The sequence below is a fragment of the Elaeis guineensis genome, chromosome 9 (assembly GCF_000442705.2).
Source record: "Elaeis guineensis isolate ETL-2024a chromosome 9, EG11, whole genome shotgun sequence".
Taxonomy (NCBI): domain Eukaryota; kingdom Viridiplantae; phylum Streptophyta; class Magnoliopsida; order Arecales; family Arecaceae; genus Elaeis; species Elaeis guineensis.
The window spans coordinates 60,840,556-60,859,464 of NC_026001.2; positions in this window are offsets into that span (position 1 = coordinate 60,840,556).

Below are 18,909 nucleotides of genomic sequence, written 5' to 3' on the forward strand. Positions count from 1 at the left end.
CAGCGCCGACTGCCTCTGATCCCTTGACCCCGACGATGTCAAGAAACCTGCCACAGCTTATGACGGCAACTCTACCCCCTTGATCGGTGTCCCCCCGTTCAACTACTTCAAAATTCTCAGGCAGGACACGCTCACCAGTTGGTTCCGTTATTAAATCCCTGTTGTTGAAGGAATTCTCCCTCGAGCCCCCTTCGAAGCTGTGGGAACCCTCAGTGGCAGTTCGACAGCCACTGAACTTGCAGGCCACTGTTTCTCCCCTCCTACTCCTCTCGACCCGTAGCATCCTCTCGAGATTGACCTCCGGGGCAGAAGCCCCGGCGGGAGAACTCCTCGAAAGGGCTCGGAAGACTGAAGGCGGTGGGGAGCCAGTGGAGATGGTGAAGATTGGCGCGAAGAATGCTTAGGGTCAAAAAGGGTGCCGATGGGTGGCTAAACTCTCAGGCAGAAGAAAGGCGTCGTCTAGACTCTCAGGTGAAATGAAGTCCCTGGAGAGAAGGAGGGGATTTAAATAAGCAACGGGGCCTGACACAGTTATGGTGGCGGATATCCCTAGGTCAACCAATGCCCGCCATGTGTCCCACTCACCGTGGCATAGGGCTGACTGTTGGCGGGACCATTATGGTGTGGCGCTTGGGACTACGCTCCAGCGGGAATTTCGAAAGGACTCTTCGGATCACCCTAATTGGAAAAAGACTCCAACATGCGCGCATTAAATGCCAGAATTTTCGAAGGCGGTCGTGCGCAGGATTCAAGGAGGCAACTTCGGCTGTAAAAATTTCTCTGTACTTCCTTCATTCGAAACTCGAACTCGGAAGTAGGGGGACTGGTGTTGGGTATAAAATACCCTCCAGTCGAAGTTCATGTCAGGAGTGACCCTCCAGGTATTCTACCGACGTCCGACCTTCGGCAACATCTTTCGAACCTCTCCGGCGGCCGAGCCTCCGCAACGTTTTCAAGTTCTGCCGATGGATAAACCCCCACCAGTGTCGATCGGATTCTCCGAATGGACGGACTCTATCCCAGTTTTTACGGTGGTCGACCACCTTCTAGACTTCGTCCGGGCTCCTACGGGGGCCGGACTTCTTCCCCGAACTCTGGTTGTAGGTAGACTCCATCCGAGCTCCTACGGGAGTCGGACTTCTTCCCCGAGCTCCAACTGCAGGTAGACTTCGTCCGATCTCCTACGGGAGCCAAACTTCATCTCCGAACTTCGACTGAAGGTAGACTCCATCCGAGCTCCTACGGGAGCCGAACTTCTGTCCTGAACTCCTGTTGCAGGTAGACCTCATCCGAACTCCTACAAGGGTCGGATTTCGAGCTTCTGCTACAAGTGGTCTACTTTAAATTTCTACTACGAGTGGTCCGCGCGGACTTCCACTGTAAGTGTGATAGCCCAGCCAGCCCAAACAAAAAAAAAAAATGATGAAGACTCCCACAGGGAGTCTTCTTCTCCTGACCGGCTCCTAATCAGAGTCGGAAACCTCATCGGAGAGGAGTCAAACTCCTCTCCTTTGGTTCTATTTAAAGGGGAGACCCTTCTCCCTTCTTCCTACCAAAGAATCTCGGGGCAAAACGCGGCAATCGTCGGAAATTTCCTCACGGAGACCCGTCCTTGTGCCATCCAATTTCTCACCGGAAAAGCCTCGCCGGCGTCGGAGGTAAGCTTCCTCCCCTTCCTCTCTCCTCCCCTTCCTTCCCGTGCTGATGTGCACGCTCGCGGTGACCGAAGTTGCCGGATTTTGTTGCGGAAGAATTTTTTTTTTTGCCATTTTGCCGTCGTCGGTGGTCACCGCCGACCACCGGTTTGGCCCTCTTCTTATCGGCGAGTCTCTCCTCTTGCCGACGGCCGCCCCATGCCGACTACGCCGCCGGCCGGCCACCCAACGAGGGGACCTCAAGGTCCCCTGTTTCAGCCCAAAACAAGCCCACGGGAAGAAGAAAAGAAAAAGAAGAAGAAGAAGAAGGAAAAGAAAAAGAAAAAGAAAAGAAGAAGAAGGAAAAGAAAAGAAAAAGAAAAGAAGAAGAAGGAAAAGAAAAGAAAAAAAAAGAAGAAAGAAAAAAATAAAATGATAATAATATAATAATATAAATAGGATTTTCTCCTCTCTCTTTCGTGAAGAAAAAGAAAAAAAAAGAGAGAGAGAAAAGAAAAGAAAAGAAAATTATTAAATTAATTAATAAATAATGATATAAATAATAAAATATAAGAAAGAGAGTTTCTCTCTCTTCCCTCTCTCTCTTCAACCTGAACTAGTATTTTCTCTCTCTAGAATTGGACTTTCTCTCTCTACTTTCTCTCTCTAGAATTCTCTCTCTAGATTATTTCTTCTCCTAAGATTTTTAATTTTGAGAAGAATGATGATGAATTTAAATGATTCTCATAATGGATTTTTGATCTGTGATCGTCGGACGATACACCGACATCCACTTTGATCAGATCAGGTATTTTTAGATTTTATTTCTCATGATCTTATTGAATTATCCACATGATAATTTTAGCATGATTTGATCTGATCGATCAGAATTTGTTGAATCATATTGTTTGAAGAATTCAAGATGAGTTTTCTCTCTCTAGAATTTTCTCTCTCTAAAATTTTCTCTCTCTAAAATATTCTCTCTCTTGATTGATTCTCTCTCTAAAAAAAAAAGATTAGTGAATGAAGAAATTTTTTTTAATAAGTCTGATCTGATTTTAATGAAGAACCCTGATCTATGATTGTCAGACTGCGTACTGGCACCCACCTTAATCAGACCATGAATCTTTAGACTTGATCATCCATGATCCCGATCTAGTCATGACTTGATTTGATCATGTTGATTTCACCAATTGAGATATTGGACCAATCGTAATGTTGGATTGTGTCACCTGATCAGTTCGAATTATACCTCATGAATTCTCTCTCCTCTGATTTTCTCTCTCTACTTGATTTTATAAAATCGATGAAGAAACCTCAGTCCTATCACTTCGAATCCGATGTGATCTGATAGTCAAACTTTGGATCGTTTAGGTCCTAATTAGATTTTGATTAGATGAAATTAGATGATCGGACCTAATCTAAACCGTTGAAATATGGTATTCGTATTCTTTCTAATTATTGAAATTGATTCTGTATAGGATTGTGGATGTTTGATCATGGGATATCGCGATATGATCTACGAATAGAATTTTTGAAAAAAATTTATAGAATTATGTGGATTTATTGGAATGCGTTCGAGGTAAGTAATGTTTCACTTTTTCTAGATTTATCGGCAAATTATAATGTATTCTTCTGACATGATTTGTGAAACGATGCATGAATTGGATGAATGGTATTTTGTTATGAAAATATCTTATTTGAAATGTTATGATGAAGCATGATTGAACATATTGATTTCATGATGCATTATATTGATTGATTTCGATACTACATGATTATATGTTTTATTATCGAAATTAGAATATGAAACATGATTTATGAAAATTATGATATAAGAAACAATAAGAATTGACAACCTGACTATGTAAAGGACCCTGCCAATGGGGGCATATACGTTGGCAATTGATTGTCCTGAGAGTTTATGTCGCCAGCGAGACCAGCGACATGTCGCCAGAGAGACCAGCGACAAACCGCAGAGAGACCAGCGGTTCCAAAGGACATGGCTGCCAGATCATTCGCAGCCTACCGCAAGCAGATACGCGGTATTATGACCCTGCCACAGGAAAAATATGGTCATAGCTCATGGTTGACGAAAAGAAATTGAAGAATAAAAGAAATTGAAATTTGGAAAGAAACTTGAATTTTCGAAAAAGAAATGAATTTGGCATGAATTATGTTGCATAATTGAAATTGATTTCGAATTGATGAACTCTATATGCTTATTTTTTATAAATGATGATTTACTTAAATGCCTGATGAAATCTGTTGAAAAGTGATCATTGCTTACTGGGCTGTCTAGCTCATTACCTCCTATTTTACTATTTTTACAGATATTGAAGAATTAAGATGATACAAGATATAAATGGAAGAGTGATCAGAAGCAGAATCTTCATACTTTTATTTTAGGTTGAAAGGCTTATTGAATTTGATGCAAAGCCTTTGAATCGTTGTTGAATTTATTGAGATATTAAAAAAAAATTTAGGTCGTTATATTTTAGATTTTAATTGTTGACTAATTATTCCGCTGTTGTTTTAGGATAGTATGATAAGATGCCTTGCATGCTTATGGGAAGAGTTTCTATGAGTATACGGCAGTTGCCATGACCCTCGATTCAAAATCTCGGGTCGGGGGCGTGACAATTAAAGTGGTATCAGAGCATAAGTGGATGAATTATGAAACATAGAATCAGATATAGAATGGGTAAAAATGGATAGACACCAGGGACATTATAGTGTAGATCTTTGATGATTGTAGTGGGAGAAATATTTATAAATTTTGATTAAATATTGAGATTATGTATGAAAGGATCACAATAGATTATAACATATAGAATTTAAAATATGATGGATGATCTATTGATCATGATATGATTAGTTAGATCTTGATCGAAAGTAATCACAAAAGGATTGATATAAAATAGTATTGTGCATTATGGTTATTAATTTGATCATTGGTTATTCAAGTGAATCGTAAGTTCAAATTCGATGTGAGAATAATATTATGATATTACTTCTAGTTGAGAGATTGACTATTATTGGCAAGATAAAGATTTGATAATAAAATATTATTCCAGAATGGGCTAAGAAAAATCTTTTATGATGCTTGATTGGAATATTTATCGAAATTGAATTTGGTATGTGGATTATATATAAAGTGGCATATTATGATGAATACATATTTGAGGATATTGCAAAGAAACCTATGTCTTATTGATGAAATTGATTTTGAGATTATAGGATATTCATCATACTGGAAGCTTTAATCATCATCCTTAGATCTAAATAATGGATCTTATTATGTCTCTTGAAGACTACATGATGTGTATGAAATTTTAATTTAAAACTTCGTATCTAAATTGATCAAGAGATTTTTTGATATTATTGTTGAGGTTGTTAATAAAAAATTGATATCTTCAGATTAAGATAAAAGATCTGATTTATATTTATTTCAGACTATGGGATCCATGTGAATTTTATAATTTAGAAATTTTGGATTTAGGAATTGATATGGAGTTTCTTTGCTTTTGTTAACGAGGTCCTTAATTGAATCTACTATTAAATAGAGATTTGATTTTTGAAGATTGTATGATTGTTATGAAAGGATATTTGATAGATATTGAAGATTCTGATGATAGAAATTTTAGAAAAAAAAATATAAAAATAATAATGATTTGAAATTCATATATATTCAGATTATGTCCAAATTTGATGGAGCATCGAAGAATTTTCTCGTTGATTTGACTTATAAAGATTTTTGGTTTGAAAATTATCGAATTGAATTGATATGAGAATTGAGATTTGATTCATATTGATTATAGTAAATCTATATGATGGTTTAAATATGATATTGGACTCAAGGGTTAATCAAGATTATTGTACACCAGTAAAGGTATGAATGAGAATCGAAAGTTAATCTTTGATTTCAATTGAAATTTGAAATTTTTGGATAAAGAAATAATTTGATCAAACTTTTTTTGGTAAACCTAAGAAATTTTGATTGTTAGATCAGAGTGCGCAGCGGAAGCATGGTAATCTGGATTACTTTGAGTAAGTCAAGAATATTGATTCTTTGAGTCAAAAAATTATGATAAATGATATGGTTTGATACAAAAAATTTATTGATATTAGAAAGAATAATATTTTAAAATTTTAAATTATTTTAGATATCCTAATGTGATTTTTAAAAGTAGAGCTTCCACCTACTATGCTACAAAAATAATTAGCATTCTAATTCTAGGATGAGTGGATCTTTGATTTTTGATTTTAGATTTAGAATATTTAGAGATAAATTTTTTTCTATCCTAGAATTAAATTTTATAATTCTCTATTTATTAGAAAGAATTTGAGATTGTTTATCGAATGATGATTTCGATCTTAGATTATTATACTCAAATATTTATCTCCAGGGTATAATGAAATTTAAAGTTAGAACTCTTTTGATCATTATTATTTCTCAGACTGAATGAAAAAGATTGAGGTTATCTATTGATATTGATGATTGTTCTACAAAAGATAGATTGGAGTTATTCATAATTTGATAATGAATCGATTAATTAAGAGTTGTTAATGTTTAGATAAAGAAAATTGATATACTTACTTAGAATAGAGACATTGATTTTGATTATAAGAAAAATATAGTTTTGATTTAGATCAATTTTTGAGTTATTGATTTTTATTATGGAATGACTTAATGATAAAATTTGCTTCAAGAATTAGAATATTTAAGAGTTTGAGGGTTTGAGTAAAAAAATTTCGATGACTAGAAATAGTGATATTGATCCAATCAACAATGGTGATATTGATCTTTATGAAATAACTTAATGATGAAGTTGTATCGAGAATTAAAATATCAAAAGCTCGAGAATGAGATTGAAATGATAAATCTTCAATCTTTGAAAGTACGAATAAGAGAAAATATTTTTTTGAATTTTGATTGATTAGGATGTCATCATATGATTCATAAGAAGTATGTTTTTCCTATCTTATGATGGGTTGAAATTAAGAGTGGTTAATATTTTGAAATAAATAAATGAATGATGATGAATGAAGTTCTTATGCAAAAATAGAGACATTGATTTTTTTCTACCAACAAGAGATAGATTTGATTTTAATTTGAGTCATGAGATATTGAACATTAATTTTTACAGAAAATGAGATCATAATTTTGAAATCTTGAAACATTGAAAATCTTTGAGATGTTGATCTTGATAAATAAGAAAATGAATGGTTCCATTTCAGATAGATATTTGATGTACCGATTTTTTCTTATGAAATGATTTAAGAATAAATTTATATCAAGAATTAGAATATTTGTGGATGAGATTCAAGTAAGAAACTATGAAGACTCAGGCAAGAAAAATTTCGAGGATGAAATTTCTTTTAGAAGGGAAGAATGTGATAGCCCAGCCAGCCCAAACAAAAAAAAAAAAATGATGAAGACTCCCACAGGGAGTCTTCTTCTCCCGACCAGCTCCTAATCGGAGTCGGAAACCTCACCGGAGAGGAGTCAAACTCCTCTCCTTTGGTTCTATTTAAAGGGGAGACCCTTCTCCCTTCTTCCTACCAAAGAATCCCGGGGCAAAACGGCGGCAATCGCCGGAAATTTCCTCACGGAGACCCGTCCTTGTGCCATCCAATTTCTCACCGGAAAAGCCTCGCCGACGTCGGAGGTAAGCTTCCTCTCCTTCCTCTCTCCTCCCCCTTCCTTCCTGTGCCGATGTGCACGCTCGCCGGCGACCGAAGTCGCCGGATTTTGTTGCGGAAGAATCTTTTTTTTTTGCCATTTTGCCGTCGTCGGTGGTCACCGCCGACCACCGATTTGGCCCTCTTCTTATCGGCGAGTCTCTCCTCTTGCCAACGGCCGCCCCATGCCGGCTACGCCGCCGGCCGGCCACCCAACGAGGGGACCTCAAGGTCCCCTGTTTCAGCCCAAAACAAGCCCACGGGAAGAAGAAAAGAAAAAGAAGAAGAAGAAGAAGGAAAAGAAAAAGAAAAAGAAAAGAAGAAGAAGGAAAAGAAAAGAAAAAGAAAAGAAGAAGAAGGAAAAGAAAAGAAAAAAAAAGAAGAAAGAAGAAAAATAAAATGATAATAATAATAAATAGGATTTTCTCCTCTCTCTTTCGTGAAGAAAAAGAAAAAAAAAAGAGAGAGAGAAAAGAAAAGAAAAGAAAAATCATTAAATTAATTAATAAATAATGATATAAATAATAAAATATGAGAAAGAGAGTTTCTCTCTCTTCCCTCTCTCTCTTCAGCTTGAACTAGTATTTTCTCTCTCTATATTAGACTTTCTCTCTCTACTTTCTCTCTCTAGAATCTTCTCTCTAGATTATTTCTCTCTCCTAAGATTTTTAATTTTGAGAAGAATGATGATGAATTTAAATGATTCTCGTAATGAATTTTTGATCTGTGATCGTCGGACGATATACCGACATCCACTTTGATCAGATCAAGTATTTTTAGATTTTATTTCTCATGATCTTATTGAATTATCCACATGATAATTTTAGCATGATTTGATCTGATCGATCAGAATTTATTGAATCATATTGTCTGAAGAATTCAAGATGATTTTTCTCTCTCTAGAATTTTCTCTCTCTAAAATTTTTTCTCTCTAAAATATTCTCTCTCTTGATTGATTCTCTCTCTAAAAAAAAAAAGATTAATGAATGAAGAAATTTTTTTTAATAAGTCTGATCTGATTTTAATGAAGAACCCTGATCTATGATTGTCAGACTGCGTACTGGCACCCACCTTAATCAGACCATGAATCTTTAGATTTGATCATCCATGATCTCGATCTAGCCATGACTTGATTTGATCATGTTGATTTCATCAATTGAGATATTGGACCAATCGTAATGTTGGATTGTGTCACCTGATCAGTTCGAATTGTACCTCATGAATTCTCTCTCCTCTGATTTTCTCTCTCTACTTGATTTTATAAAATCGATGAAGAAACCTCAGTCCTATCACTTCGAATCCGATGTGATCTGATAGTCAAACTTTGGATCGTTTAGGTCCTAATTAGATTTTGATTAGATAAAATTAGATGATCGGACCCAATCTAAACCGTTGAAATATGGTATTCGTATTCTTTCTAATTATTGAAATTGATTCTGTATAAGATTGTGGATGTTTGATCATAGGATATTGCGATATGATCTACGAATAGAATTTTTGGAAGAAAATTTATAGAATTATGTGGATTTATTGGAATGCGTTCGAGATAAGTAATGTTTCACTTTTTCTAGATTTATCGATAAATTATAATGTATTCTTCTGACATGATTTGTGAAACCATACATGAATTGGATGAATGGTATTTTGTTATGAAAATATCTTATTTGAAATGTTATGATGAAGCATGATTGAACATATTGATTTCATGATGCATTATATTGATTGATTTCGATACTACATGATTATATATTTTATTATTAAAATTAGAATATGAAACATGATTTATGAAGAATTATGATATAAGAAACAATAAGAATTGACAACCTGACTATGTAAAGGACCCTGCCAATGGGGGCATATACGTTGGCAATTGATTGTCCTGAGGGTTTATGTCGCCAGCGAGACCAGCGACATGTCGCCAGAGAGACCAGCGACAAACCGCCAGAGAGACCAGCGGTTCCAAAGGACATGGCTGCCAGATGATTCATAGCCAACCGCAAGCAGATACGCGGTATTATGACCCTGCTATAGGAAAAATGTGGTCATAGCTCATGGTTGACGAAAAAAAATTGAAGAACAAAAGAAATTAAAATTTGGAAAGAAACTTGAATTTTCGAAAAAGAAATGAATTTGGCATGAATTATGTTGCATAATTGAAATTGATTTTGAATTGATGAACTCTATATGCTTATTTTTTATAAATGATGATTTACTTAAATGCCTAAAGAAATCTGTTGAAAAGTGATCATTGCTTACTGGGCTGTCTAGCTCATTACCTCCTATTTTACTATTTTTACAGATATTGAAGAATTAAGATGATATAAGATATAAATGGAAGAGTGATCAGAAGCAGAATCTTCATACTTTTATTTTAGGTTGAAAGGCTTATTGAATTTGATGCAAAGCCTTTGAATCGTTGTTGAATTTATTGAGATATTAAAGAAAAAGTTTAGGTCGTTATATTTTAGATTTTAATTGTTGACTAATTATTTCGCTATTGTTTTAGGATAGTATGATAAGATGCCTTGCATGCTTATGGGAAGAGTTTTCTATGAGTATGCGGCGGTTGCCATGACCCTCGATTCAAAATCTTGGGTCGGAGGCGTGACAGTAAGCCTTCACCCGAGCTTTCATCGTGGACGAATTCCTTTCGGATTTCTATTGCAGGCAGGCTTCGGCCGAGCTTCTTCGACAAATGATCCCCATCCGGGCTTCTACAGAGATTGGACTCCGACTGAACTTCTGTAGCGGACAGATTCCGGACGAACTCCTACGACACATGGACTCCGACAGCCGAACCTCCCCCCCAGTGGATGAACCTCTCCAGCACCGTCTGACATCCACTGCCGGTCGACCCGCTGTCGAATTCTGTGTGAAATCGAACTTCATCTACAGAAAGCCTCTGACCGAGCTCCTACAGCAAATGGCCCTCGCCTGCAATATTAACGCCCAAGGCACCCAATGGTAGAAGGCTCGCCAGCGACATCCGATCTCCTCTCAGATGGATAGCTACCTCTCTCCGTCAGACACCTCAACCGAGCTTCGACCGACAGGCCTGAAATCCCTGGTAGGCCACAGTAATGGCCATGACTCTGCTCCACATCCTGTGATGGATTCCACGTGGCTCCACCACTCTCTGGCAAGTCGCGACAACGGATACTGCTCCACTCCCCGCAACAGGTTCCACGTGGCAGGCCACGGTGATGGCCACGACTCCACTCTACTACTCTTCATAACAAACTCCTCCTGGCCCCGAACGCCCACTACCAGGTGGTTACAAACATCGTTATTAGTCTGTTGCATCCTCCGCCTATAAAAAGGAAACCCCAGATACGTTATTCTCTAAGCTCTAATTTCTATCTCGAAACTCTGCTAAAATTTTCGTTCGAGCACTCCATTCTTGTTGAGGCAGAGAACTGACTTGAGCATCGGAGGATCTTGCCGGAGCACCCCCAACTCCAGTTTAGACTTTCTTCGCAGGTCCCGACGGCGACCGCGACTCCCTCGACTCCAGCTTCTCCGACGCCGGTGGATTTTTGCACCAACAGGACTCATTATCAAATATTTTAATAGGAGGCTATGACTCAGTTATCTCCATAACTTTATCATTTCAAGGACCTAATAATTTTAGAGGATTTAATTGATTTAGAGGAGAAGGTCAGAAGAACCAGCTTATCATGATCCTCCCACTAGCTTCACCAAGTCAGCTTAAGAGAGACCATTAAAATGGGCTGGTCTAGGAGCACCTAAATCAGTCACACTGATTTACCTAGCTGACATTGGTTAGCTTGAATAGTCAAGTGATCCGATCAAAACATAATTTCACCAAGAAGCTAGGTAAGTTCGATCGATGGGAGGGTCGGTCAAAGCTTGCCTTAGACACCATCAGAAATGGCCAGATAAGTGGGCTCCCAATTAAAAACCATCGATCTGATTTATCTTAGACACCAACTGGTTTAATTAGTTTCGATTAGATCAACCTAACAGTTCGTGCTTGACCGCTTAGCCAAGAATCAAGTCCATTTGGTTCTCGTTAAAGATATGGACTTGACTAACTACAACTATTGTAATTGATCTAGAGAATCTTGACCTAATCTAAGACAACAATTGATTAGATTTAGTCAATTCTCTAATTAAGTCTATTTTTAATCTAACCATAGGTCTAACCCAATTAATGGATCTAATTTCTACTAACCCATTAACCCAATGTGTTATGATTTATGTCTTAGGTTCTTCAATTCACAATCCTAGAACCTAATTAAACAACTTCTTAATTCTCAATTAAGTTTTGGGCTGAGGGTTGGGTTCGACTTTTTGAAAATAATTTTTATATTTATAAAATAATTTTATAATATGGTTCTACCAATCATATTGCATGTTTGATTCATAATCAAGATGCAAGTGAAATAAACATGAAATCACTTTAGATCTAATCTAAACAGGTTCATGTAATTGAAATAATTTCAACTTTAAATAATTTCTTTGCACAAAAATTATTAACAAAGAGATTTTATTTCAGATTTAAATACTTTTTAAATCTAATAAATTATAAATTTAATCTAGATCATATCTAATAAATTTATGATTAAAGATAGATCTACATGAACTAGGATAATCTTTGTATTGTAAGGGATAAACCTTACAGCAGAACAACCTTACAGTTCATGATTGATCTAAAATTTTAATTTTAGATTTAATAATCAGATTATAAATTAGATCTAATCTAAGAAATAATCTAAGCATGTATAAATAATCATGTAATAAACAACCTGGCTTTGATACCAATTGAAGGAACCAGATCTAGGGTTTCAGGGTTAGATCTTGAAACTTTTTCAAGAGCAGGCAGCGAAAAACTAAAATAAATCAAAATTTATTTTTTAAAATAAAAAAATTCCTAGATCTAAGATCCTATTACATGATTATTACATAGCATTAAATCAAAAATTAAAATATATAGAGCATGAACTATATGTTGATCATATCAACATGTTTCTATACTACATCTAATGTATGTATTAAACAATAGATCAGATCTATTACCTTATAAGTTAGATGTTCTAACCTTGTTGATCCAGGCTTGAAGATGATGTTGCAAACCTCACATGTTGATTATGAACTCTAATGTGTGTGACCTCATAGGTCCGAACCTAAGTCGATAGTACAGAAATAAATTTCTGTACCAATCGAAGTGACCATCTAGCAATGGTACCTGACGATCGTATAGGTCGAATGTGTAGAATAACATCCTTAGAACCCATGCGGATATAGTTTCCATATAATTCATCTTTTTGATCAAAATGATCATAGGACACCTCAGAGTTCAACTGTCAACTCTGATCAGGTTGTCCACATTGTATTTCAAAATATCAAATCCATCTGATGGATTATCCTGGCCAAGGTTTTGCTAAATTGAAATACAGTGACTCATTCTTCTCCAACTCTTGGAGTGGTCAATCCCATCTCGATCGCACTCTGACTTTGCAAGTACTTGACTATGCCCAAAAGCCTTCCATCACTAAATTAGAAATTCAGTTAGTCCAGTACCAAAGCACAATGAGATGCTTGCAAGTCACTGAGGTGATCTCAGGTCTAAGGGACACTTATATCTATATCCCATCAGAGACATTCTCGACAGTAGAATGCTCTAGAGTTGGTCACATTCAATGATGATGTACCCTTACATCTCACTTGTATGTCATACCAGTGTCTCTACACTCCTTGATTAAGAGAACAACCAACCCATATGGCCTACAGCGACCTATGCTCGATAGAAGCTGTCATCCTTATTAACAGCCTATCATTTGGTTGTGAACAGTTTTAAGGACTAATCGATAAATCCTCTCTTTATCAAATCTGAATAGTCCTAAGGACTTCATCATAACAACGGAGTTCATTAGAAGATGAAAACTTATGATGAAAATATCAAATATATTTTATTTATTAACAAATCAATTATCATATTTGGTTGCTCAACCGTCAACAGCTTGACGATTGGCTTTTGAGACATATTTTCCAACACGGCTTTTCCTTACATAAGCAGCTTGGGAAAGATGCAATACTGAACTCGCTGTCCAAGTCTTATCTCCCATTCCGCACTCATTATAGAATGACAAAGCCTGAAGTAAACTACCATGGGTTACTGGGGTTGCTTCAGAATTTTGAGAAGGATCACCAACTCCACAAGGAGTCAGTGAACTTAGTGGGAGGTTCATCTTCTGGTTCTTGATCCTTTGAGAAAGGGAAGAACAAGAAGAAGAAAGTGAAGAAGGTGCAAGTTCAGGCTGGGACATCAGTGCAGGGCCAGACCAGAAAGATCAAGCCCGATAAGAGGCAAGCACCCTAGAATAGATAGTATATCAGATATCTACTTATGGCACTGTAGGCTAGGTCATATAAACAAGAACAGGATAAACATGTTGACTCAAGAGGGAATCCTCGAAGTCAGTAATTGTGAATCACTTCCAACCTGTGAATCCTTTCTTCTAGGTAAAATAACCAAATCATCTTTTATTGAAAAAGGTGAGAGAGCTATTGAGCTCTTGGGCCTAGTACATACTGATGTATGCGGGCCCATGAGCACAAGTGCTAGAGATGGATATTTCTACTTCATCACTTTCACAGATGATCTATCCAGATATGGATATATCTATCTGATGAAACATAAGTTAGATTCATTTGAAATATTCAAACGATTCTGAAGTGAAGTAGAAAAACAAACTGGGAAGAGTATTAAAACTCTTCAGTCTGATCGAGGAGGAGAATACCTTTCTAGTGAGTTTCTCACATATCTAGGAGAGAATAGGATTCTCTCCCAATAGACTCCTCCAGGAACACCACAGTATAATGGTGTGTCTGAAAGAAAAAATCGGACTCTATTAGACATGGTCTGATCCATGATGGGTTTTGCCAGCTTGCTGATATCCTTCTGGGATATGCACTCGAATCAGCTTGTTATCTATTATATAGGGTTCCAAGTAAGTCTGTAATTAAGACTTCATATGAGATATGGATAGGGCGTAAGCCAACACTTTCATACCTTAGGGTCTGGGGGTGCCCGACCTATGTCAAATAGTTAGTTACAGATAAACTCGGACCTAGGTCTAACAAATGCACATTCATAGGATACCCCAAAGAGATCAAAGGATATTTTTTCTATCATGCTGATGAACAAAAGGTGTTCGTTAGTCTTAAGATAATCATTTTAGAAAAAATATTCCTTGGTGAAGGAACCATTGCCTCTATAGTTGAACTTGATGAAGTTCAATAGGTAGAAGGATCGACACCAACAGCTGAACCTGAGTCGGATTTGATTAGATCAGATCTGGAGCCCAATGTACCTGTACCATTAAGGCAATCTGGTAGAGTACCATATCAGTCGGACAGATACTATGATTTCTTGATCCAGGATGATGATCCCATCGAACTCAATGAGAACGATGAGGATCCGATCACCTATATGGATGCAATACAGAGATTTGATTCTGAAAAATGGCTTGAAGCCATGAAATCCGAAATGGAGTCCATGAAGGTCAATGATGTATGGACATTGGTTGACCCACCTGAAGGGGTTAAACCCATTGGGTGTAAATAGATCTTCAAAAGGAAGAAGGACATAGACAGAAAGGTGGAGACCTATAAACCCTGTCTGGTTGCCAAGGGGTATCATCAACGTTATGGTATTGACTATAACGAGACGTTTTTCCTTGTGGCAATGCTCAAATCCATTCGGATAATGCTTGCAATAGCTGCCTATCTGGATTATGAGATCTGGCAGATGGATGTAAAGATAGCTTTCCTAAATGGAGAGCTGACCGTAGAGGTGTATATGATACAACCTGAGGGGTTTACATCCACAGATGAGTCCAAGGTGTACAAGCTTCAGAGATCCATTTATGGATTGAAGCAAGCATCTCGGAGTTGGAACATGCATTTTGATAGGGTGATCAAAACGTATGGCTTCGTTAAGAATGGAGAAGAGCCCTGCATCTATAAATGGGCAAATGGTCCAGTTGTGGTATTCCTTGTCTTGTACGTGGATGACATTCTCTTAACCGAGAATGACATCCCCGCACTATAGGGAATAAAAGTTTGGTTGTCATCACAGTTCTCCATAAAAGACTTGGGTGAAGCATCCTACATCCTTGAGATGAAGATCTATAGGGATAGATCTAAAAGGATGCTTGGGTTATCCCAGTCCACGTACATAGACACTATGCTGAAAAGGTTCAGCATGGAGAATTCTAAGAAGGGCTATATACCGATAGGCCATGGAATTTTTCTCTCTAAGAAGGATTGTATGACAACTCCTAAAGAGAGAGAGAGTATGAGTAGAGTCCTATATGCTTCGATCGTGGGATCTATCATGTACGCCATGACATGTACAAGGCTAGATGTGGCATACTCGCTAGGAGTAGTGAGTAGATACCAATCTGATCCTGGAGAAAACCACTGGAAAGTGGTTAAAACCATGCTTAAGTATTTGAAAAATACTAAGGACCAATTGTTAGTCTATGGCGAGTCAGATCTAAAACTCGTGGGGTTCACAGACTTCAGCTTTCAATCTGACCATGATGACAGTAGAAGTGTGTCGGATTATATCTTTATTTTGAATGGTGGAGCCATCTGCTGGAAGAGTTTCAAGCAGCATACTGTGGCAGACTCTATTTGTGAGGCGGAGTACATCGCAGCATCGGATGCTGCGAAGGAAGCTGTGTGGCAGAGAAAATTCATCACCGAGCTCGAAGTAGCACCCTCCCTCAATGGTCATGTCCTGCTCTACTACGGTAGCACTGGTGCCATAGCTCAGGCGAAGGAACCCAAAGCACACCAGTGGATGAAGCACATTTTGCACCACTTCCATCTGGTCCGAGAGATCATGGATCGAGGTGACGTCGACCTTCAGAAGATCGACGGAAAGGAGAACCTGACCGACTCCTTCACTAAAGCCCTTGCAATAAAGGAGTTCAACAACCACAAGTCGAAGATGGGTATTAGATACTGTGTCCAGTGGCTTTAGGATAAGTGAAAGTTGTTGAAAAATATGTCCCAAAAGTCAATCATCAAGCTGTTGATGGTTGAGCAACCAAGTATTGTAATTGATTTGTTAATAAATAAAATATATTTTTGGTATTTTTATCATAAGTTTTCATCTTCTAACAAACTCTGTTGTTATGATGAAGTCCTTAGGGCTATTTAAGTTCAATAAAGAGAGGATTTATCGATTAGTCCTTAAAATTATTCACGACCAATTGATAGGCTGTTAATAAGGACGACAGCTTCTATCGAGCGTAGGTCGCTGTAGGCCATATGGATTGGTTGTCCTCTTAACCAAGGAGTGTGGAGACACTGGTATGGCATACAGTGAGATATAAGGATACATCATCATTGAACGTGACCAACTCCAGAGCATTCTGCTGTCGAGAATGTCTCTGATGGGATATAGGTATAAGTGTCCCTTAGACCTGAGATCGCCTCAGTGACTTGCAAACAACTCACTGTGCTTTGGTACTAGACTAACTGAATTTTTAATTCAGTGATGGAAGGCTTTTGGGCACAATCAAGTACTTGCGAAGTCAGAGTGCGATCGAGATGGGATTGACTACTCCCAGAGTTGGAGAAGAATGAGTCGCTGTATTTCAATTTAGGAAAACCTTGACCAGGATAATCCATCAGATGGACTTGATATTTTGAAATACAATGTGAACAACCTGATCAGAGTTGATAGTTGAACTCTGAGATATCCTATGATCATTTTGGTCAGGGAGATGAATTATATGAAAACTATATCCGTATGGATTCTAAGGATGTTGTTCTACATATTCAACCTATCCAGCCGTTGGGTACCATTGCTAGATGGTCACTTCGATTGGTACAAAAATTTATTTCTATATTATCGACTTAGGTTTGGACCTATGAGGTCACATACATTAGAATTCACGATCTGATCGGATGGTTGATCAACGATTAAGAATCGTTCTAGGGTTAAATGATCAATACGATTGACATTTAACCTAGTGCAAGTGTTGCAGGAGGATCGATTAGCAATTCGATTGCTAATTGACTTAATTTGATTAAGCCAATGAATTGAGATTAAGTATAATTGAATATAATTTAATTAAATTTAGTTTGGGCTTGATTGGATCAAGTCCAATTGATTTATTGGATAAGCCAAGTGCAAGAAAAAACTAGTCCTAGTTCAATTAGGACTTGGGTCAACCTAATTTTTAATTTGATTAAAAAATTAAAATAGATTTAAATTCAATTTAATCTGATTAAATTAGATTTTTAATTGGGTTTAGATCTATTTTAATTGAGTTGATCTAATTTTGATTTGAGAAATCAAATTAAAACAAGTCATAAGATAGAATCCTAGTAAGTCTAAAATTCTACCTTGCGCCACATAAGCCCCCCACGCCCTCTCTCTTATTCCATGCCAATTCCCTCTTATTTTGTGTGACAAAAATCCTCTCCTAGGTCTTTACCATGCCCAAAAGGTTTTCTCTCTTCTTTCTTACATGGAAGATGGTTGTAGATCAAATCAAAGTAGGAATAAGTTTGGATTTCAAATTCTATGAGATAGAGTTTTAGAAATCTAAAACTCTTTTCTTTTTTGTACCAATTTTATCTAATTTTTTTCTGAGATTTTTGTGGCTTTTATGGCATTTGATAGGCACCCTTTTCTGTTGGTCTACACACAAAAAGAAAGAGGGGGTGCCCAAGAGTTGGGTGCCCCTTATCTTGCCTTGTTTGGATAAACCTTTACTAGGTATCTGACCTAGACAAGGACTCTATCATATCTCTCTATATAAAATAAATTTTTTTATGAAATTTTTGTGGAAAATAGGTTGAATAGAGACCTTTGGGGTATCTAAAAGTTAGAGAGAAATAAAATTAGGGTGTAGAGATATAATAGACACAAGATAGGGTGTCTAGAGAGAGCAAAGAAAAGAAGAAGAGGGTCTTCTTCTAGGGTTGTTGTGTTCATCTCTTCCCTTTCTCCATCTTGAGTTTTCTGAGAGCATCTCAGATCTGAAACTCCTCCTCTAATTTCTCATCTTTGAAAGAGTCTAAATCAAGAAAAAGACAGCTGATCAACCATTGAAGAAGGATCAGCGCAATACTAGCATACTGTGCTGATTTCCTGGAGCAAGACTTCTGATCGAGATTCGTGGGCTCGTGTGGATGACTCTTAGAGGCCGGACACATGTTCAGCTCACAACATCATCCTCAAGCCTGGATCAGTAAGGTTAGAATGTCTAACTTGCAAGGTAATAGATCAGATCTATTGTTTATTACATACATTAGATGTAGCATAGAAACATGTTGATATGGTCAACATGTAGTTCATTCTCTATATGTTTTAATTTTGATTTAATGCCATATAATAATCATGTAATAGGATCTTAGATCTAGGGATTCTCTAATTTTATAAAATAAATTTTGATTTATTTTAGTCTTCCGCTGCATGATCTTGAAAAAGTTTCAAGATCTAACCCTGAAATCCTAGATTTGGTTCCTACACCTACTAGATGGGATCATCGTCCCACACCAAGAAGCCATAGTATCTGTCCGGCTGATGCGATACTCTACT